At 35.1% G+C, this 24961-nt stretch overlaps 1 protein-coding gene across 1 annotated transcript in view; it reads right to left on the bottom strand.

Annotated features, from left to right (window-relative positions):
• Positions 1–1043, bottom strand: part of LOC145683939 (endoglucanase G-like) — an 81239-nt gene extending 80196 nt beyond the window's left edge. The window contains exon 1 of the mRNA XM_081755639.1: positions 308–1043. The gene's annotated coding sequence lies outside the window, so the exon portion shown is untranslated. The remainder of the gene's footprint in view (positions 1–307) is intronic.
• Positions 1044–24961: the final 23918 nt, after the last annotated feature.

Genomic DNA, 24961 nt, shown 5'->3' with positions numbered 1-24961 from the left:
ATAATAGAAAATACTGAAATTTAGATAAAAGTCGGTAGAGCTAAGATAAAAAAAAAATAATTAAATATATATATATAATATAATATAATTTCTATAATGTCATTCCTGTAAGTATGAGTTCCTTATTTAAAGTCCTGTAGCCCCTTTCGGACTTTCTTTGATATGTAGACTTACGCATGAGTTATCTGCCACCTTGGTTTATCAAAGAATAGGTGTGTGATTACCTTACTAGTTTCGAACATCTGATATTAAAGAACATGGAATCCAGCAAACCTGCAAGAAACAAACAAATTATTCTGGTACTTACCATACCAGCCGAAATTCCGTTAGGGAAGGTGATAACTCCATGTAGTTTAATAAACACTTTTATTAAAAACACAACACTTAATCACTTAAACCACAACACTTAATTGATATCAATATAAGATATGCTCACAGTTGAACTAAAATAATAATAAAAAAAACTATTTTATGATTTTCATCACTAGTTCATAGTTAATAATATGTATTTGTATTTATTGCACAGTTCATCTTCTTTAATTTCCAGGTAAGTATGTCCTTCACTTCACAGCGTTAATCACAATCTTAGCGTCTATTCTTTCATGTCGATAGTATTCTTTTAGAACGGTTTCCGTAGCATCCTAAAGTAGATTAAGTCCTTGATGCCTGATTATAACTTTAAGTCCACTACTTTGTAACCACTTCAAACTTGGTTTTATTTGCACTTCTATCTCTCTCTCTCTATATATATATAGATATTTTAATGATTTTTTGCTGCATACGTAAGATGTGTGTATCCGTTACCAGTATTGTCAGATTGGATCTCAAAATGCATATAGTCTAGAAAACTGACACAGTTTAGTTAACTTATTTTGAACATCAATGGTGCAACTTATCGCACTTAACTAAGTTCACTTTGAAAACAAATGTATGCACCTATCTTCCAATTCAACTAACTCTGTTGAATCTATAGATTTCATGATGAAAATAACTATTTTCACACAAGCAGCAACTTCACAGACCCGATCTAAACGCCAACTGCCTTGTTCTTCTCCAGAATTTCGGTTTTGTAAAAGGGGTTTGACGCCCAAGAGTCGTGCTTCGCATCAAAGCTACTGGCTTTTTAATAGAGATAACCTTTTCTATTGTCTATCTACCTGCTAACGGAACTTTGCAAGAAAGTATGCTTATTTTTATTTACATTGACTTTATACGCAAATAATTCACTTCTTATAGATTGTCACCTCGTTTCGAATCAAGCACTAAAATCTGCATTCTTTGGCCTTTCATTAGATACCAAATATGTTATAGTCCCCTTCTGATATAACCTTAAAATTTTGCATTTAAAATAGGCCGGTTAATATGTTTTCCACCACCTGACATTTTCTTTTCTTATGTTTGTCTAGTCACTGGTGCCCTCTAGCGGAAAGAATTAACAATGTCGCGGACAACCATAATAGTTCGGAGTTTTCTGCTTCCGGGTGACAATTTTACAAATTATTAATTATAGAATGAAATTAAACATACACCTACTTTACTTACAAGTATATACATATCTTTGCTACCATATATATATGTGGTATGGAGTTGTCATCCTCTATTAACTTTATTTGAAACAATTTCTTAGGGTAAGGATTCCCAGTCTTCGTCTGTTCCCAGCAGAAAGCCAAAACTCCACCCTCCAATACCAGATCGTACTTGTTTTGTTTTTTTTCTCACGGCTGAAAGAAAGTTTTATGATACGATATACGGAAGGACGGAAAAGGTAAAACAAACAATAAAGGTACGCGTAGCTTTCCAATACATAATTGACTCTTAAACACACTAATTCTTACATATTTTAATTATTATTAGTATTTGATATTACAAACTGTTTCATCTGGTAAACCTGGAACGAATTCACAGCCTGTATTGCTAGATTCGCTACGCCAGCTAGAATTCTTGTGAAATCGGCGGTTAACCCAAGATTTTCACACATCATTGTCCTTCTGTTTTTATATCTATGTGTTAAATTTTGACAATAGGCAAATATCCGTCTTTCTGTCGCCTTTTCGGTAGTGTTACAACTCAGGATGTTTTATGGTTGTTTAGTTCTATACAGTATTCTTATAGCTGCTTAACAGAAATAAAACAGTAATTTTTAGTTTCAACTCACAATATAGTTGGCTAGGCTGACCAAGCATAGGTGACTGACCTTTTGGAGCTTAGTTGTCTTCTACAAGTTCGCTTTTAAAAAAAATCTAACTCACTAGAGTCTATCTTTCTATATACGAAATCCAATATCTATAGTTACATTCTCGATATAAACTTGAATCTTACCAATACTTAGGAAATAAAATAAATATGATTCTAAGTTAATTAATAATATAAATAATATTTGAAAATAAAGAAAACCATTTCCATTTTGATATGCAAATTAATGATAACATTTAAATATGCTACTATATAAACTTTATTAATAAAAATAATGTAAGACTGCGTCGTACACTACTCACAAGGGACCGTTCTTTTTTTAACAATTCGATTTCTGAAAATGCTTGCTATTATCGGATGCAACACCCAAAGAAACCGAGAAAAACAAGTTTTTAGCGGCAGACCGTAAACAGGGCCGGAGACAAACGGGTCCATAGTTCGAATACAGGACGCAGAAAGTACATATAAACACCATGTAATTTTGAAACGAGTGGAGGAATTGAGATCAAATTTGAGGTGTGAGTATCGAGTGTGAAGCTCTTCGGAATAGGTATGTATTGCGCATCATATCGGCCATCTTAAAAGTCGCCATATTGAAGTTATCGAAAATAAAGAAACGGGTAGGAAATCATGTGGCATATCAATTTAGGCTAGCTTGTTCCCAGAAATTCAAATATGAAGTTAGTTTTTACCAACTCTGCATGGTACGAGAGTCGTCTTTTGTAAGGTGTTCCGGTGGGACTACTCAAAATTATTTTACAGGTTCAAAACGATATTTCCTATTAACACTAATTACTGTTGGAATTTACTCCGCCTTATGAGCAAATTTCTCATATAGCTGTTTCGAGGATCCTTAAGGTGCTATATTGATAGGATTGTATGCACCTTTCAAGCTTGATTTAACAACATAATACTTCCTCATCCACAGCAAGAACTCTAACACTGTGCCCACACTAACAGCCCTATTTTGATCATGTTTCTGGTCCACGTTGAATCGACTGAAATGGCAGAAGACACTACCATTAATTTCGCCTGTTCAAAATTTCCAGCATCCGTAACTACTCAACACATAAGGGTTGGTAAAAACTAACTTCATATTTGAATGTTTGGGAACAAGTTAGCCTAAATTGATATACCACGTAATTTCCTTCCCGTTTCTTTATTTTCGATAACTTCAATATGGCGACTTTTAAGATGACCGACATGATGCGCAATATACCTATTCCGAAGAGCTTCACACTCGATACTCACACCTCAAATTTGATCTCAATTCCTTCACTTATTTCAAAATTACATAGTGTTTATATGCACTTTCTGCGTCCTGTATTCGAACTTTAGACCCCTTTATCTCCGGCCCTGTTTACGGTCTTCCGCTAAAAAATTGTTTTTTCTCGGTTTCTTTGGGTGTTGCATGCGATGATAGCAAGGATTTTCAGAAGTCGAATTGTCAAAAAAAGAATGGTCCCTTATCAGAGGCGTACATACAAAGGCATATAGGGCTTCAGATTCCCTTCCCCTCCCAATAAAATTAAACGTACACTATTTTCTATTCGATATTCAATACATAACACAGTTGGACCGCGATAACTCGAATTCTTTGGTAACTCTAATTTCCTCACATTCCCTTGAACCCTTATAACACTCAATGTTAAAATAATCTTATAAGTCGAATGTTTAAAAATTACGACGTCGGTAAGTCGCTTTTAAGAATTTCATAATCATATTTGAAAACCTTGTAACTTGAACTTTCGTATCTGCGAACCTCTATGTGTCGATGTTTACCTCTATAAGTTGAATTTCTCTTGATGTGATTCGATAACTCGAAGCTATAACTCTATGGTTTTACGTAATCGTGGTTGTTGCTAATGTGTACTGTAATTATGCTTTACTCATGTCTATTATTTTATTTTTACTAGTCACCTTATTTAATTTAAGAAACTTTCACAACTTCGAGTTACAGAGATTGAATGAATAAAAATTTCGAGTTATGAGGAACCCGAAACCTCGGTATCTCGAATTTTTGTTGCGGCCACCTTGATATCTCGAACCTTGATTACTCGAAAAACTCGATAATTCGATTTTTTACCTATTCCCTTCATCTTTGAGTTATCCGGGTCCCACTGTATTGTGCTTCTTTCTAATGATAGGATGGTAGCTTAATTATGTCATTTTAGAGAGATTCGATTATCTAATATACGATCATTTACTCCGAAAGTATGTCTATTACAAACACTGCCTTTAGTCTTTACACAAACCAGGGGCGGATCCAGGGGGGGCGATCGGGGCGATCGCCCCCCCCCCAGAAGAGGAAACTTTCTTATTTTATATATATAAATAAAACCCATCTTAAAGTTTGGAGCCCTTAAAAGTGGCAGTATGACAACCCACCGCCCCCCCCAGAAGTCGGTCCTGGATCCGCCCCTGACACAAACTATACTATGCCCTCTCTTTTAAGCGATTCTAAGATAGATTTGGTCTGTTTTAAATCGTTTCTTAATATACAATTTCATACTTCTGAAAACTGTTTTATTATCCAAGCGTTCTGTTCTAAAACAGTTCGATACATTTGTTGCAAATGACCGGAGAGTCATTAAGCCTATTTAACCATTATATTTGACCAGTTTTCTGTTGTGAGAAACCAATCCAAGATAATAATACGGGCTACGTGCAAAGAAAACATAAATACTGGTTCAACAAACATAATAAAATATTTCATGTGTATCGTCATTTTGGTGGCTCCTAACATATTTGTAGTTGGTTGCGGTCAGAATTTCTGGTTCTTATATTGCCAAAAAAAGATCCGCCTAATGTTTTATAGCCACAGGGAGATTTCTTTTACTACCACGCGACGCAAAGGGAGATTGCAAATTGTATGTTTAAAAAGCCAATGTAATTGCCAGACTGGGATCTAATTACACTACCGCAAACACAAATCATTTTCTTTTGCTATTCTGATATTTTTATTTTATTTAGTCTATTTATTTTTGGGTTGTTTCTTTTTCATTTTATGAGCAGTTCTGCTTATTATGATCATTAAAGGAGCTGTGAACGTGCTTGAAAGCACGTATTGCTCAAGAAACGTCTGTGACTTTGCAGAAACAATTTATTGTTCTTATTGTCTGTATATTTACATGTTCACTACAAAGACTTAAAAGTTTAAATATTTGAAGTTTGTCCGATACTTCAAGGCAACATTCGAAGCCAAGGGAAGAAATATTTGGCTTCAGGGGCGCAACCAGGGTGGGTCCACTTTCTCATAAAACCATTCTTGTATAACACGGAAATGATTGATATAACATGACAATTTTATCTACACTTCATCTCTACTCTTTCTCTTATAATAAAAATGATCTAATTCTATCATTCTTTTCTGAAAATATAGAAGCATTTTACAATTACTTATTGTTTCCTTCGAGTACAGAAATATAAAGGTTTAATACTATATAGACAAGATGGCTTGTAGTATTGGAAAGCTTGGGCCCTTCTCCACCAACAAAAATTTCTTGGGTGCTCCTTTTTGGCTCCTTTCTACACTAGAAAACAGAGAAGCAGGACGGCTCAGTAATGGAGCTCTTACTTCTGGTGTGTGTGCTCCCTGGTTCAATCACGGCCAAGTAAGTTTGTGGTGGACAACATCGTGTTCGTGAGTTTTCTCGGGGTACTCCCTTTTCTTCTACATTTACATTCCATCAATTCTTCCATCATCATTCCCTTGCTCTTAATCATCCATCTCCCTTAGTCCAAAAGGCATAATCCTGGAACGTAGAACTGAAAGATTTCATATCATATATTTCATAGAGAACAAATTAATTTATTTTACTAGAAATTTGCCAAGTGGGTGATCTTTTTTTTTTTTTTTTGAGTGACCCTTTCTGTCTTTGAGTGACCCAGACTTAGTGCTAGGTCTGATGAGTATTGGGATGGAGCAAAATGTCATATCCTAACTCCACTGCCTTCGGTATGGATGCATGGGCGGAATGAGCTGGTGCATTGTCTGCCAACAGCAGCACTCTTTTTGTGACCAATCCACGATGCTTCTGCTTCAGTTAATCTCGTAACTTAGTCAGGACATGTAAGTACCTGACTAAATCATTACTACTACCTATTATTCCCAGGAGATGGGAATAATAGGTACTAGTAGTAGTTTGCTCCTGTAGCAGATGCAGTAATCTGTCATGATGACTCTTTCACAGTCCCAGAAAACAGAAAGAATCACCTTGGCGGCTGACTTCTGGACTCGTACCTTTCTAGAGGTGGAGAAGGAAGGGTGTTTCCATTGTTTGCTCATTTCCTTTGCTTTAAGGTCATAAACTTAAGCCCAACTTTCATCTATTGCCATTAGTTTGCCGAAAAAGACCTCTTCATCCACCTCATAACCATGCAATGCGGCGTTCTCGCGATTTCTTTTCTGGAAAGGTGTTGACATTTTCTGAAGATGCAATTAGTTGTGAATGATATTCCAGGCAAACCCATAACTCATATCTATCGCACACGTAACACTTTCAATGGTTATCCTTCTGTCTTGCATTATGATCTCAACTTTCTCCGTCTAGGTGGGATCATCAGTGAAAGATAGTCTTCCAGATCTAGAGGTGCCTACGATAGTCATGTATCCAGTTTGGAATTGCTGTTTCCACTTGGATACCATCTCATAGGATGGGCTTTGATCCCCATAGACTTCTTTCATCTCTTCGTGGATCTGCTTTGCTGATTTCCCCTGAAGAAGGGAAAACTTAATGAGGCTCCGTGCCTCAAGCTTGTCAATCATCGCACCTTCAGTGATATGCCTGCAAGAACAAAAAAGAAAAAGAAAGGAAGAGTTGTTTTTCATAATTGACATACAAAAACCCAACTATAAAATACATATCCGAGAGTTCGTAGTTCGTCGCCTTCTAGGTGATTGCACGAAATATTTGATACCCCCTCTTACACATAAGATTGGCGATCACCAGTGGCGTATTTGCGATTTTGTTTCGGGGAGGGCTTTGCTAACTTTCGGGGGGGCTTTGCCTGAAAATGTGAAAATTCTGCAATATATTTCATACTAGCAGCGTTCACCCCGCTTCGCTGCGGTCACCCCGGAACGCAATAAACTTTGTTACTTAGATAATTTTTACTTTTTCGCTTTCAAGTGATATGATAAAAACCATAGAAGATTGCAGTAAATGTTAACATTATATCGCCTGTCATTTATGTTAACCCGCCCCGCTTCGCTGCGGTCACCCCGTAAGTTTTCGCTTTCAAGTGATATGATAAAAACCATAGTAGATTGCAGTAAATGTTAACATTATATCGCCTGTCATTTATGTTAACCCGCCGAGTGACACGGTCATGCGGGTTGCATATAAATACGTTTATTTTTATACCTATGATGAACTAACAAAGGATTTGTACGTTATGGACACTTGAATGGTCAATTATCTCAAGACACTGGTAATTAAAAATTAAAGTGATATGATAAAAACCATCTAGGGTCCAAATCCTAATAACCCCCCAAAAATAAAAGAAATTGGTTCAGCCGTATTAGCGTGATGAGGTAACAAAGGATTTGTGCGTTCTCTTTTATATAATAGATACTTTACTATAATAAGTAAGATTTCGGGGGGGCTTAAGCCCGGAAGCTTCCCCCTAAATACGCCACTGGCGATCACTGATCTAAGATACTATTTTAATATGTTACTGATTTCTTCATTAAATTATCAGAATAACTATCTCACGTAAATCAAATATTACATATTCTAAAAGTTAAGAGGAAGTATGTTTAGTTATCGTTATAATTCAAGAACTACTTAAGCAAACATTGATACTCTCAAGATTATCAGCGCCAATCTTTACTTCTTACACAATGCACTTTATTTCATCAACAAATAAGCGCGTGGCAATTTAATTTTCAAGGTTAAGTGGGTCTATATTAAGTAATTATGTCATAATGATATATTACGTTTCAAAAATAAAAGTTAAACAAAGAAATTAGTCTAATATTGTGTTCAAGACATAATCACGTGAAATGTACCAACATTTCCTTTCTTGTTCACTGTAAAGCTTAACTGCTGGTTTCGTCAATGATCCCTAAATTTGATAATGTATTTCTGAATCCAAGACGACTCCGAGTCAAAGACTATCGTTCATAATGTTAACAAAAGATTACAAAAAAAATCTACATATTTTCAGACCTTACTCTAAAACTACACTGGAAAAAAATCAGACACAGAATCCCCTTACCCTTCCGCCCTGGAAGGGTGCACTGAAATTTAAAGCTAAAGCGTTAGGCGAGGAAGAGGATAAAGTCAGAGCTTAGGGGGGCACACTACTAAATATTTTTCAAAAGCTAACAATTTTTCTTTTGTCAGTTTTTCGTAAATGAAAAGAGATAATGAAATCTACCTTAGCTCAATAATAGATAATGTTATTCTACACCCAAAAATACGAATCGGAAGAATTTTCAGTGTTGCCATCCATAGAAATTATAACGTGACCAGAATGTGAATTACCCAAAAATCTAGGTTAAGGCAACCAGTAGAAAAATGAACTCAACGGTAATTGATAACTTATCATGCTGTCTGTGTTCCTTGTTTACTACTTTTTAAATAATATTTGTATTTATTCTGTAATAACTTACATAAATTATTATAAAATAAATAAGTTATTACAAAATAAATACAAATATTATTTAAAAAGTAGTTACAAGGAACAAAGACAACATGATAAGTCATCAATTACCGTTGAATTCATTTTTCTAGTCTCTGCCTTAACCTAGATTTTTTGTGTAATTCAAATTTTGGTCACACTACAATATCTATGGATGGCAACACTGAAAATTCTTCCGATTCGTATTTTTGGGTGTAGAATAACATTATCTATTATTGAGGTAAGTTACATTTCATTATCTCTTTTCATTTACGAAAAACTAGCAAAAGAAAAATTATTAGCTTTTGAAAATATTTAGTAGTCTGTCCCCTTAATGAAAGCTCGTGATTTTTTTCAGTAAAGAAAACACCGCATCATGTAGCGAAAACAAAACGAACCCATATTTTGAATATGAAATTGCGGCAAAAAGCTCATCTAGGATTCAGAAATATACGGTATATCCTTGAATATTATTTATACCACATGAACACAAATGGCTTTCACGCCTCCCTCTCCCCTACTTGGCACTTCATATTTCTTTATGTCGCAGTCTGGCTATCGGTCAGAGTCCATATCACCATGACCAAAGCTGATAGATAAAGCATCAGTTACTAAACCTAGCAAAGCGAAAGAGAAGGTGTATGTCAAGTAGAATATACTGTGTTGATCTAACGATATGGAAATGTGCGTTATCTTGCTGGAAGATACGGTGACACGAAGTAAGCAGGTAAAGTCGGAGAACGTTATGGACATCATGAATACACAATGCACTAGTCATATTCCCCTAAATGAAGAGCAGAAAATTAGTGAGGGTGTGAAATGTATCGCCAGCCAGCTATTCCAGAATGACAGGTTGGCCCCTGCATAGTGCGTGTGACACATGCTGAATTATCCATTGTCGTCAAAGAGGATTCATAAGTCATTAACCGATTACGTGGCCATACTAATATTTACCTCTGTTTTATCCACATAAGGTGATAGGTAAGGCCACCCAAAATTTACAATAGGGCCTAGAAAACATTTACCAAATTTCATTTTTTGACAATTCCCAAATTTAAAGGGTGAGCCAATATATCCCTTCCAAAATTTCAGATGGGATGCAATATTCAACAATTTTCATCTGGAACCGCAGATGCAAGAAAGTCAGCTTTTCCGGAATGGAGAATTCATTTGGGATGAGAAGCACGGAAATTTTCTTGTTTAAGCACCACTTTTTTCCCTATAGTGCATTATACAATTAATAAAATGTGTTTACAACATCCTGTACTTGTAAGTCCTACGTTCAATCCAGAACTGGCTGTCTTGATTGGTTTCCAGCAGTTGTTGCCAGCAAGTATGCGTTATTCAACCACCATATCCCAAATGTCGTTTTCGTTGTCTAGCTAGTTTATTACGTGCCTGGAAGTTACACATCTTAACATATTAGGTATGTGCATCAATTTCCACCATTTTTACTGAGAATAAAAACTACATTTTAAGCAACGAAATAGAATCTTAATCATCAAAATATTTTCCTTGACTCTCTATCACTTTAACCCATAAGTCAGGTAGCTTGCGTATTCCCGCGTAGCTTGCTCAAAGAAAGACTGTGATTTAGAGACAATGAGGTTGTCGATTCAAGTTTTGATATTATCGCTGTTTGCAAAGCGCTGGCCAGAAAGTATATGCTGTAGATGATAATTTGAAGGCAAGATCAGGTGAATATACCGCATACGCAAAACTTCTCAACCCAGATTGAAAATTATTCTTTTGTTGACAAAGTTATGTAGACGAACATTGTTATGCAATAATATGACCTCTTGCGTCCCTTGACCATTATAAGGTCGTTTCTTCTCGATATTTTCACTCAAATGGAGCAATTGATCATTGTAGCGTTTGGCCTAAAAGGTTTCACCAGGCTTCAGCAATTCTTAATAGAGCACGTCCTTCATATCCCACCAGATCCACAACAAAACCTTTTTGTCATAAATATTCGTTTCAGCGACTGAAGTTGACGGCTGACCAGGATATATCTTCGATTTTCGACGTTAAGGGTTATCATCGTTAACCCATTTGTCATCTCCCATTACGATTTTCCACATAAAAGACTTCCTTTTATGGCGAGCATGAAGTAATACGAATGTTTAGAGAACTCTCTATACTGCGTTCTCTAAGAACAAAGGAACTAAATATTTTTTTTAGTGTTAACAGTACGTGGAAAACCAAGGTGGAACGTACTGTTATCTTTTCGCTAAATCTGAAATATTTTTAAAAATCTCTAAATTTCCCAGACAAGAATGCCTTCGTTAAAAATATTTTTACCGAGTGCTTGCATCTCTACCTGAGAGTGAATTAGATTTTATTTTCTTGCTTCATAACAATGAGAACAAAATCAAGCTGGACATCGTCATCACAATATAATAATAATAATAATAATAATAATGCATTTTTTGTATAATAGGAGCAAATAGTGACTGACTAGATGAAACATCCAGAGTCAAAACGTTTTTTCTATTCCTGTATAAATGTTAGATGTCTTCATGAACGTTTTCGCGGGATGGTCATGCATCCTTAGTTACGCTACTGCAAAAATAGTTCAAATTTATTATTACTTCCGATTTAGTTTCTGTATCTAGAGCAAATACAGTAAAAGCTATCGAGATGCAGTTTTTCAATCGGTTCAGCGTCACAAAAATAGGTTTTATCTGCTCCTTTGAAGCTCTGTACGAACCTGAAGTGGTTAAAGTTAGCCATTTCCGTTTCAGCATTTATCACCATAAACATGGTAATAGATAGCAAGAACCGTTCTTAGCAAACTGTTCAGCGTCTTAAGACAACATATCGTGACTATCCATAACATTTTATTAAAACGGGAAGTGGTTCAAATTAATTATTATTTCTGGCTTCAATACTGATTTCTGTAGAGCAAAAATGGTTTAGAAAAGCAAGAAATGGCTTTTTGCAATCGATTCAGTGTCTCAAAAATAGAAATATTTCCTTCCTTAATCCTTTATTCAAACCTGAAATAGTTAAAATAAACTATTTTTGGTTTCAACTCTTATTCCTAAGAACAAAAAAGTAAGGGATAGCGAGTAATGGATTTTTTATATCGATTCAGCGTACAGTGTTGCCAATTTGGGGTAAAAGTCGCTAAATCTAGGGGATTCGAGTTCCAGAACAACAAGAAATAATATTTCCGATTAGCGACTTTTTCGGGGGATTTTTAAATGATGATTTGGCAACTTATTTACAAATCTAGTGACTTTTGTATTGTGAACAAATCAAGCACTATTAGTTGGAAGCATTTTTAATATGTTCGTTTTCTTCTTATTTATTTGAATCAGCCCAAGCGTCAATGAGTTCGACAAATATACAGCCTATATATTGCGTGTGAAATCTCCAGAATCCCGCTTTGCTTTCTGATAGGCTATGTCTTGCCCTCTAACCGAGAACAATTGTAACCTTCAATGTCATTTAGTTTGCAGAGCTTCCGTTGAGATGCACAAATAATACATCATTACCAATTATCTCTAAAAACTCAAGTAAACAGTGAAGTGGTGTAAGTCTTTTCTTTGTGAACTTTTAAGTTTAATGTGTTTTTTCTAACATTTTTGACTTCTTTGAATTGATATTAATCCCATATATGTTGTGTGTGTGTAAAGAGAGAGAGACGAAATATCACGAATATTTTTTTCTTTTAGATCATTTCACCTCCCATTTAGTACCGTCAAATGTGATGAATAGAAACTATAACTTTACTATGTTATTGTTATGATTTTTAATTAGTGGGGTGAATAGAAACACTTCTTGAGGAGTGGAAAATTCTTGAGGCGCGGGAAAAAGGACCAGATAGGAATGAATGAACCATCTCTAAGAACAAATTTCCAAGTCTTCTGAAAAAAAAAAAAAAAGTGTGACAAACTGAAGGAGGAAAATATCAGGGCTGGATTTTAAAAGTGTGGAATCTTTCCCCTTTCTCGAGTCCAAGTACTGAGGATGCTGCCAAAAAGAGACAGTGAACGAGAAGAAATAGAACAGCAAAAGACAACTCAGACTGTAGACCGTTCCCTTATGGATCTTCTCAAGAGCATGAGAGAAGATGAAAAAATTAAACAACGGAAGAAGAGAATACGAATAGATGCTGTTTCTGGTAAGAGTTTTGGTTTGTTTTCTGAAAATGATACGTTTTCATCAAATCAGAACGAAGCTCAACCTGGGCCCTCTTACTCCGACAGCAACGGAACGGATCTCTCACGAACAAGAAAGTTGATGTACTACTATGAGCAAAATAAATGACGCGTCTCTTTATTTTGAAGTTTTTTGAAAATATCTCCGTTTTCTTTATATGTTCGAAATTTCGGAAGGTTTCCCCAGCAGGACAGGTTAATAACAAACCCGTTTTTAATATTTGTGTTAGATATTAGCTTAAAATAAAGAAATTAGAAGCAAAAAACATTAAATCGACAGAAATCTCGAGAATTACCAACTCTGCTAAAGTGGGAAATTTTCAAGAACGCGAGGGAATTCTGCAGTTCAACACGAAGCAGCGACATCTATGTCATTGAGAGAAGCGTGAATTAGATCTACAAACGAAAATTTTAACGAAATATTTCTAGTATGTCTTATTATATGCATTATCAGCGAACTCCAAATATATGAATCTATGCTAAGTATTAACGTATAGATAGTGCAAATAGTGGAAATTACCTATGGAAAAAGACGAATTGTTAGCCCAATCGTAATGAAAAATCGTCTTTACTGTAGAACAGGTTCAGCTTACGTAACAAATCAAATAGCTCAGTTAGATAAAGCAACGAGTTTGTATACCGAAGGTAGACGGTTCGAATCCCGTGGAAGTGTTGTTGTCATTTTTATCACTAAGGTTATTTTATTTATTTTTTATTTGGGAAAGAATCAAAATGTAACATATGTGTAAAACTCATGACGATACCAAAAAAAAAAAAAAGTTTGGATATTTTGATAACAGATTTCCCTATTAAATGTTTAATTTTCTCTATAAATATTTGTCTTAAATTGAAATTGTTTTGAATTTATTACATAAGGAAATTTGCCCGAAGGAGGAGAACTCAAGTAATTGATATTCTATGTAAAAGCAACCTATTGTAGAATGATGATGGTTCTTACCTTCAGCACATAATCTTAACGTTAGAGAGTCAGAGAGAGAAAAATCCTGTTTTTCCTCCCCTATGACCACTCATCTTAAAGCTCTATCTATAATGATTCGTGTCACATAATTTCGGTTCTCCAAAGACATTCATATTTATTATTATTATTATTATTATTATTATTATTATTATTATTATTATTATTATTATTATTATTATTATTATTATTATTATTATTATTCCTGAATATGAGCCAGAGCTCACTCTGAAAAATTGCATCTGGCGTTCTGAGTGAAAGTTCTATGGGATTATTAGAAAAATATATTCCCGTTTCCACGCTGATGGTAGAATTTCTTAAACAGTTATTGAATTACGTTCGAAAGGTAGGCGTAAATAGCGCCCCCGCAACAATGTGGCGTGGGGACCGCACAAGCTGCAAGGCCAAAAAATATACAGAAAGTACGCCGGGGCGGAGCAGGCCAAATTTTCACACGGGCAAAGTGACCTTTTGGCGCCCTTCCCCTAGTAGTAGCCTATATTTTACATTTTATCATAGTGTTTTTAATAGTTTAAACCAGGAGCGTCATTTCAGATTTTGCTTTGGGGGGGCAAGACCTCTTGATATAAGTAAAATTTCGCGTTTTTCACTGATTTACTACTATTCTAATGATAAAATCTATATACATCTCAAACTCAGGGGGGGCAAATGCCCCTCCCTGCCCTCCCTAAATGACGCCCCTGTTTTAAACCCATTTTCAAAAAGAAATCCATTACCTAGGAAAACTTCACAAAGAATATGGCCCGCTATAAACAATACCAACTCCACCCCCTCTGGTCTAGTGGCTAGCACGCCTGCCCTCTGTGGTACCGGGTCCAATTCCCGGTGGATTACTGTTGAACGATAAAAGTGGTTCGGATTCCACTATAATTAGTATCCACATCTCCCTTGCCCATTAAGGCATAACCGTGGAACGCTAAACTCAAGCAAACAAACAAACAATACTTAATTCCCGGCACTCTTTATTCTACATGCCATCTCTCAATTTTTCGATACAGCCCCCTTAGTACTATGAAACTCTCTTCTTCCATAGTGAAATGTAAAAAGATCATATAATTGCCACTACTTTACAAGAATATAAACCAAAAACGTCAGTAGAAAGCACATTGTAAAATTTACTTTTTGAGGCTCGTTTTGGTGCCCCTCTTTCTCTGGCACCCCGGGCAGTCGCCCGGTCCTTAGTCCGCCCTTGAAAGTACGGACGCATAACTAAGGACTGCGGAGGAGAGGTTAACCTTCATGTTATGCCACTGGTTTGACGTGTTTGAAATGTTCAGTAAGTGATCGGTTAGTGAAATAATTTCGACGGTTACTGATGTTTAAAGTTTAGCTAAGACAAAGCTAACTAACCAAATACATTTGATATCGCGATGTCACAATTTGATTTTTCCTCACATAAAAAAGATAAAAACAATAGTAATAAAAACCCTCACTCGTACTGGGCTCCTAACTAACTAACAACCTAATTCGTACAGACTAGTTGCTCTGACCAACTGAGTTTCGATTTCTTACGTGAGAGAAGTCTGTTATATTAAGAGGCATGCTTTTCATTATCAAAACTGTTCGAAGTAATACGAACATGGCTTAAGAACAGAGACGGAACTGAATTACCACTCGATTGACCTTGAGGGCAAATCACCAAAGCGTAGCTATAAACGTAAGTTCCAGCATGCATTTCTCTGGAGTTGTGTTCAGTATTCCTATCTGCCAGTCATGCTTGTTCGTAGGAGTAATATGTTACAAACCTAACCTTTCGATAGAGCACAATGACAGAGAATCAGAGGAAAGAAACTCTTGCCATTGTGAACGTGGGATACCACACTGTGCAATAAAACTGACGCGTCTCCTTGAAGTGATATTTCATCGAAAATAACTCGTTTTCCTTTATATAGTCTATCCGAAGTTTTTGAGGGTTTCAAAATGAGGAAATGTTACTGACAAACAAGAACGCATTTATGGGTGGGTCTAGGGGGTCCGGACCCCCTCTGAAACCCCAACTTTTCTGTAAATTTAGCCTAATTTTGGGGCTTATCTTTTAAAATTTTATTATAATTTATCCTAATATTGAAGTCGGACCCCTCCCGAAATAAATTACTGCATACGTGTCTCTGACAATTTTCAATATATTCGTTAAATAATAAAGTAAAATAACTAAATTAGGAGCAAAAAGCTTTAACATGGGCTAACTTTTGTCTACTGCCAATATTGCTAGAAGGGATATTAATAGCAAAAACTGCTAGTCAATGCTAAACCTTGGAACGTCATCCCGAACAACAAGTCTATTATTGAGAACTACATATGAAACATGTTATTAAAACTTATCCAGCTTTTATCTGGCATGAAATTATTATATACACCAAAATTCACTCTCCTAAAATATGTATCTAAACAATGTACGAAGCAATGAAAATTTTTTATCGAAATATTTGGGCAGGAAACTCTAACAGCCAGCCATTTTATTTAAATCGTAATAAACCCTGTAACCGTACGTTAACGTGAGGACAAAGCTTGGTCCATTGGTAAATTGTTTGAAGAATAAAAACTCAATGTTCGTAGGTTCGAATCTATCCAGTCACCACAACATTTTATTGTTATGTGTAACGATGAAATAAGAAAAAAAATGTATAACAGTTAAGAAAAAACTTCAACCAAGTCTGAAGAGAACAATACTAAAATAGTAACACAATGACGTCAACCAAAAATTATTTCATGCAGCGTTTGGACGAAATTACAGCTGTTAACAATTGCAGAAATAAAAACAGGCTGATAGCTGTAATGCAATCTAGACTTCTGAATGCATTTACTTCCTGAAAACTTCCGTCTCGTCATTGGTATGCCGTTAATCATTGTAAAACCTTTCAATTGGAAGTGAAATGACAAACTAAAACAGTTTTAAATCAATAAATAATGTCTATGTGTAAAAGTAGGTGTTTTTTATCTGTAGTTCTGAGTTCCTTTTACTTTGAAGTGACAAATGAGAGAAGAAAGTATGGTGTTCGAAAAAAAAATCAAATTTGAGATTTCAACGAATTTATACGTATTATAGCCCCTAACACCGAAAAAGTTATTTTTCGATACATGTCTATCTGTTCGTCCGTCCGTTCGCTACACTTTTCTGTGCACTCGCCTAGAGGCCATACCGTTCAACTTATCTGCACCAAATTTTAGTTTAAGATTTTCATAGTATTTCCTATAGTTTTTTTAATTTCCCTCCTACTCCCAAAACAAGGGTAGTTTCCTGTACGATGAAAATAGAAAAAAGATATTTTCTCATAACTGGCTCTAACGATCTTGTTTTCTTTCTTTTTTTATAAATCAATATTTAATTAGCAACCCTATTTTGTGGTATAAGGCATTTATCTGAGAAAAATCTACAAAGGGTAGTTTATACTAAGGGGGTGAGTTTTTTCTCAGTGATTTTCTCAAAATGGACTCAAATGTTTTCGTTCATATTTCATAAATAAAGATTTCATTAATAACTTATCAATATGGCATAACTCGTTTGTCCTAAAAAAAATGCGAGGGGTAGTTTATTCTTGGTGGAGTGTTGTCTGAGCGATTTTCTCAAAAACGACTCAAAAGAGTTTATTCATATTTCAAAAATAAATATTTCGTTAATAACCGAACAATATGGCAAAACTCGTTTGTCCTGAAAAAATATGCGAGGGGTAGTTTACTCTTGGGGGTGTTTTTCCTCCACGGTTTTCTCAAAAATGAGTCAAGCAATTTTGTTCGTACTCAGAAATAAATATTTCATTAAAAACCTAGTAATATGGAATAACTCGCTTACCCTGAAAGATTCCTCAAGAGATAGTTTATTCGGGGAGTTATTTTTCCCTCACTATTTTCATAAAAATTACTCGGACAATTTTATTGATGATTCATAAATAAGTATTTCATTAATAACCCTATATTTTAGTATAAGTCATTTCTATGAAAAACAATTACAACGGATAGTTTATTTTTGGGGTCAAGGTTATTTCCCCGACAATTTTCTCGAACGACAGGCGATTTTGTTCAAATTTCGCAAATAAATATTTCATTAATAACCAAAAGTATATCTTAACTCATTGTTCGAAACAATTCACAAGAGGTAGGTTACTCTTCACGTGTTCTCTTTGAACGACTTTCCCAAAGTGACTCATTTGATTTTTTTCATATTTCATAAACAATGATTGCATTAATTGGTCTATTATATGTCTAATGAAAATGTGCTCAAAGTGTGAGTTAGTTTTGTAGTGTGGATTTTCTTCAATCGAAGTTTTTTATTCGATAATCTGACATTCGATGTATTTGAATAATACGATAATTTTATTCGTATTATCCAAATACACACTTCAGTAACAACTGCGGCCTAACACAGTTAAGAAATTGAATTGAAAAAGTTTAGTGCGGTGGCCCTGTAATTGAATATTTTTTGAGAAACTCCCTAGCTTTTTGTGGTAAACTTAGGCTTTTCTTTTTCGAGCGACAAAAGAGAGAAGAAAATATAGTGATTATGAAAATAATATCAAATTCAGATTTCAACGGATTTACATGTTTCATGGCGTCTACATACCGAAAATGTGACTTTTCGACACCCGTCCTTCCGGTCCGTCCGTTCGGCACACTTTTATATGCACTCGCCTAGAGGCCATACCGTTCAACTTATCTACACCAAATTTTAAACGTAGGGTTTACTTAGTATTCTTACAGGAGCTTTTCCATTTTTTCCTACCACCTAAAATAAGTGTGGTTTACAAACAGCCGAAAATCGAAAAACGCTATTTTCTCAAAAATGGTTTTAACAATTTTGTTTATTTTTCATTAATCAATATTTAATTAACAACCCTATATTGCAGTATCAGATATTTCTCTTAGAAAAATTTACAAGGGGTAGTTTATTCTTGGAGGTGACTTTTTCTCGACGATTTTCTCAGAAAAGACCCTGGCGAATTTTGTACACACTTCATAAATAAATATTTGACCTTACAACATGGTATAAGTCAATTGACCTGAAAAATATATGAGTAGTAGTTTATTCTTGGACTTGAATTTATTCTCAGTGAGTTTCTCAAACACGACCAGTTGGCAACCCTGTATCTCGACAACGAAGCTGAATTCGAAAACTGCAAGAGGACCATTTGTCTCCTTTTGATGTCACGAATCACCTCCCGAAGTTTGTGGACATCTTTCAGGTTCACCCTTAATGAAGCTTCTTTTCGAAAAGTTAACTATTAACTTTAGGCATTGTTTATCTTTTTTTAAATCACAAATGTTGTTATTAATTTTAAGGCAGAGAACTACTTCTGAGAGAATAGATCTTGAAAGATAATATTAAAACTTAGACTTTTGTTTTCGAGACATTCCAGACAAGACGAGACATTTTACAAGCTATCTCGTATCCAAAACATTTGCCTCGTATTATCTTGGATGTCACAAAGCGCGTCTTGTCTCTTTCTCGAGACATGTCTTATCTCGTGCGCATTCGTTAACACTTGGAAAGGATTATCTTTCTACTCAAAGCATCGTTTTTATAATGGTTTCATATTTATGATAATTGCTGTCCACATAAATTACAGTCCTTTCAGTTGAATTAATTTTTATTATTATTATTATTATTGAAATTGCAATATCTAGTTTAACGTTGGTCGATTATGCACCTACGCTAAGGGAGAATGATGATGAATGAAATGGTGAAATGAAGAAAGTGGGAGGAAAATGGAAAATCTCAAGAAAACACATACCCATGCACACGGTATTTGTCCACCTCAAATTTCACTTGGCGCGAAGTGGAATCGAGCCACGGACCCCATGCACCAAAGGTGAATGCTCTATTATTATTATTATTATTATTATTATTATTATTATTATTATTATTATTAATAATAATAATAATAATAATAATAATTGTAGCGAGCTCAACGGGTTTCAACCGTTCGACTTAACCAACGTTTGGGTGCCTATTCGTTCGTCGGCTCCATGAGAACTTCTCATAAAAGACATTTCATTTTAATGAAACTAGTAAGTGCCTTCTTTTAGCTCTGCGAAGTAACTATTGCTTGGAATATGAATCTGCTAAACATACGAGGTAAAATTAACCAAATGGTGCAGGTTTCCACTTATATATACAAAACAATTTTGCAATATCAACTACGTGAATCTTGTCCCATAAAGAAGCCGAAACCCCTACACCGAAGAGCCCTCCGAGATTGTCCACACGGACTGAAATTGTCATTTGAAGCCAAGGCTTTAATATGAAGCCAATAATTTCTTTAAAATAGACGGAAAATTCGGAAGTTATAAGCATTTTCATATTTTTGCCTTTTCTTATAAGGAAGCCGTAGCCCCCTATACTGAAGAGCCCCCCCCCCCCGGAGATTTGATCATTGTCCACTCGGACTGAATTTGTCATTTCAAACCAACACTTTAATACGAAGCAAAATATTTATTTAAAATAGACGAAAAATTCGAAAGTTATAAACATGTTAATAATTTTGCCTTTTCTCATAAGGGGGCCGTATTAGCCTACACTGAAGAGCCCCACGAGATTTGATGATTGACCACTTGGACTGAAATTCTCATTTGAAACCATAACTTTTAATATGAAGCCAAAAATTAAACTTTTACATCAATTTAAACTGACTGGGTTCCGGTTCCCCCCACTATTGTTTAGTTTAGTTAAGTGGTAATTTGTGACAGCTTCACATCATCAAAAGAATGTTTCACTTCAACTCCCCTCCCCCAGGAGTTCGTGCTGGATCCACCACTGGAATCAATAGACACTCTTCCTATTCTTTTTGTCACCCTTGATTGTGTAGGGGCTCCCTCGTACAAATAAAGAAGCGGTAATATTACAATCAAGGGGCGCTATATATTAGGTATTTTTTTAGTTACCTACCCCTAACCGCACAGGGCCATCTTTCGTAGAATAAAAAATATTACGTGATATTCCAATCATGAAAGGGGAGAGGATGCTGTAAATATATTTCTTATTCATTTTGTCTGTCCTGCTTATCAAAAATTACTTTCTGTTGGAAGGGTACTGAAATGAGAGGGGCAAAATAAAAAGTCGTACCCCCTCCTACATGGTTGCTCAAATAAGTACTAAAGAAATCATTTTAAACTAAGATATTTAAGATTTAAACTAGGAAACTAAGATATCCTTACATTATGTAAGGATGGCATATTCAGGATTATTATTATTATTATTATTATTATTATTATTATTATTATTATTATTATTATTATTATTATTATTATTATTATTATTATTATTATTATTTGAATGTTTTTGGAGCACCGAAATTTTGTGAGACGAACAGTGATATGTAGAGGTTTAAGATGGGTGGTCATAGAGGAGGAAAAACCAGGATTTTTCTCTGTCTGACTCTCTAACGTAAAGATTATGTGTTGAAGGTAAGAAGCATCATCATTCTACAATAGGTTGCTTTTACGTAGAATATCAATTACTTGAGTTCTCCTCCTTCGGTCTACTTACCTTATGTAGTAAATGCAAAACAATTTCAATTCAATACAAATACATTGTAAAACTTTTCCGTAATTAAACATCTAGGGAAAATTAAACATTTAATAGGGACATCTGTTATCAAAATATCCAAACACGTAGATAGAAGAGTATCTAGTGAGAAATATTGTGAAACTTTATAAAATTCTCCAAATTAGAATTAACATTTACTGGGAAACATTCGTTATGCGCCAGCGAGCATATGGTGAGCAGTGAGCACAGGGGAAATAATTACGAAACTGTTTGCAAACAAAATTAGGGACGCTAATGCAAGTGCGACAACGGCATTTTTTTCTTTTTTTGGTATCGTCATGAGTTTTACACATACGTTACAATTTAATTCTTTCCCACATAAAAAAATAAATAAAATAACCGTAGTGTAGAGATAAAAATGACAACGGCACTTCCGTGGGCTCGAACCCGCTACCTTCAGCATACAGACTCATTGTTTTAACTAACTGAGCTATTTGTTTCTTTTTTTACGTGAACTGAGCCTGTTCCGGTAAAGACGATATTTCATTACGATCGTCATACCAATTCGTCCTTTTCCATAGATAATTTCCACTATTTGCTCTATCTTTATGTTAATACTTAGCATATATTCATATATTTGGAGTTTGCAGATAATGCATATAATAAGACATACTAGAAATATTCGTTAAAAGTTTAGTTTGTAGATTTAATCCACATTTCTCTCAATGACATAGATGTCGCTGCTTCGTGTTGAAATGCAGAATTCCCTCGTGTTCTTTAAAATTTCCCACTTTAGCAGAGTTGGTAATTCTCGAGATTTCTGCCGATTTAATGTTTTTTGCTTCTAATTTCTTTATTTTAAGCTAATATCTAACACAAATATTAAAAACGGGTTTGTTATTAACCTGTCCTGGTGGGGAAACCTTCCGAAATTTCGAACATATAAAGAAAACGGAGATATTTTCAAAAAACTTCAAAATAAAGAGACGCGTCATTTATTTTGCTCATGGTAGTACATGGAACACTCGTTATCAGAGAGCTTAGATGATTATTCTCTTCACGACGTTGACAAAGATTTAAATTTAACCCTATATTGTCGGAAGAGAAGAAAGACAGCATTCCAGACGATAACGAACTAGATGATGGTTTTCTAAAAGCTGGTGATTTTGCTGTGGTAAAGGTTTATGGGAAGCTAAAATACTCGGTGAAACTATTCACTAACCAAGTGCGAAAATGAGAACATGGTGGATATGTGGGAGTGTTTTATAAGGGAGCATCAAAAACAATGAAATTTTCAGAAATTTCTGAAGAATCGTTCTTACCACATGAGGATATTCTGACGAAACTGTCGGCTTGTATATCATGCTATTAGGAGTTCGTCAGCACCCTTTAAGTCAGGGATGCAAATAACCACTTATTTCAAAGGTATGTAAATGATTTCTATTGTGGCATGTGGGCTAGTAACTTTTTTTTTTCTTGCGGTAGTAAAATTTTGTTGCTTATTTGCATCCCTGCTTTAAGTATATGATAAATTTTCCTGTGATTTCAGTAGTTAGTCTTTCTCAAATATCATCAAAACTGTATGATCGTTTGTACCTACTTTGTGCATTGTATTGTTTTATAAGTTTGTACTTATGTAATACTGGACTTATTGAACTTACAGTATATCTTGCAGGTATCAAATAAATAGTTCGTTTCAACAAATACTCTGTTTCTTTTTACCTTTCCAATAGTATAAAAGAAACAACAATGAAAATAAAGTCATTGTTTCTATTCACCCCATGGGTAGGGGTGAATAGAAGCATAAAGAAATATCAAGGTGAAGAACAGTGGAGTTGATAAATTAATATAACGTTTGATGAATTTCATCAGCATATTAAGACCGATATTTTGTAATAATTAATACGCGAAATCTTTAATATCACCAGACTTACATACTCATATAGCCAAAAATGTGTTTCTACTCACCCCATTTGACGGTAACTTTTTGTGTCAACTTTTTGGTAATATTGGTATGAAGATCACGTTGTATTTTTGATCTTATTACTTTATTGTAACCGTTACATATATATACACTACTTCGAATACTAAATTCACATAATTTGGAAGTCGTGGTTTCATACTTTGAAATGATATTCTCTTGTTATTATTTATAGAGAATATATTACGAGGGAACAAGAAACAAGATCCGTGTGAAAGTCATATACTCTCTTTTAATCTTGTAGTCGTGTAAACTCCATTTCGGAACGTTGAAATGCTATATACCACGTATACAGAAAAGGTCGTTTCAGTTTTGTAGTAAAGAATTCCATCGCTAGGTAATAGCGAACGTAAACACGACAGAGAAGCTATTGCGTTTATTTTGAAAGTGCTGTGTATTAACTTGGCAGTGAGGATAGCTCTTTTGGGTATAAGTGGTCATGTGGCTCCTTAAGGTTTTTCAGGTGGGCTACATTTTCGCCCTTTCCTATATTGTTTACAGTTATAGCAAAATAAATAGTATTACAAAAAGGTTCCGTGTGTCAATGAAAGGGATCTGAATCGAAAAAAAAAAGCAGACATACTTGTATTATTATCTGGAATAGATATGAGGGAAAGAGTGTATTGATATACAAACTTTTCCCTCATATATATTCCGTCTATCAATACAAAACTTGGTACACACATTTCTTATCCCGTTTGGATTGTGTGTTTTTACCCGGAGCCACTCCAGAGGAGACCAAAGTTGATGAGAGAGATTTTTGGATGGGGAATTTTCTCAACATTCTCCCAATTTTCCCTGTTCAAGTACTTATGGGCCCCAATCATAGCAGCTCTGGAAAGCTTGTTTCATGCTGAAGAGAATGAACTGTAAACCATGACTTTCCAATGAACAGTATTGATGCAATAGCTATTTCACTGCGACAATTTTCTTTATCCTAACAGGGTTAATAGGTCCCAGGAACTTACTGCGTTGTCCATGGCACCTAATTTTTTGCGCATTAACATATCTTTGTTATGTTTATCGAATGGACTAGGTTTGATTGGGATGTCCGGATGACAAGTTCATGTCTGTTCCTTGTGAGCATCGTTAATATCGGAAGTCCGATCGTACTCCTGGCGTGGTGCAAACAGTGCGTTCCTTCATGCGACGTGAGAACCCAACATCTCAAAAAATACTATAAGAACAGTACAACGTTCCACAGTGACCGTAAATCGTATGATTACGCATGATACTCGTATACCTGGTAAAGAAGCATAAGGCCAGAGTTCATTTACTCCATCCTTCACATATCATGGTAAGAAAGACGAGCAGTCGAAATCTGTACGAACGACAACTTGCATCACACATGTTGAAGTTTATAGTAAAGTGTCTCTATATGAAGCATAGTTATAATATGGTTTCTAAAAAAAAAGGCATCTATCGTTTCCTTGATTCCCGGAGATCTTATTGACTGAATATGTTTTGCACGCTATTTTATGATTGTTGTTGGTTACTGCTATAATGGCAAACTTACG

Source organism: Thermobia domestica, chromosome 4, assembly GCF_964235325.1.
Source record: "Thermobia domestica chromosome 4, izTheDome1.hap1.1, whole genome shotgun sequence".
In the NCBI taxonomy this organism is placed as follows: Eukaryota; Metazoa; Arthropoda; class Insecta; order Zygentoma; family Lepismatidae; genus Thermobia; species Thermobia domestica.
The sequence above is the reverse complement of the archived record's forward strand: the minus strand, read 5'-3'. Positions and strand labels throughout refer to the sequence as shown.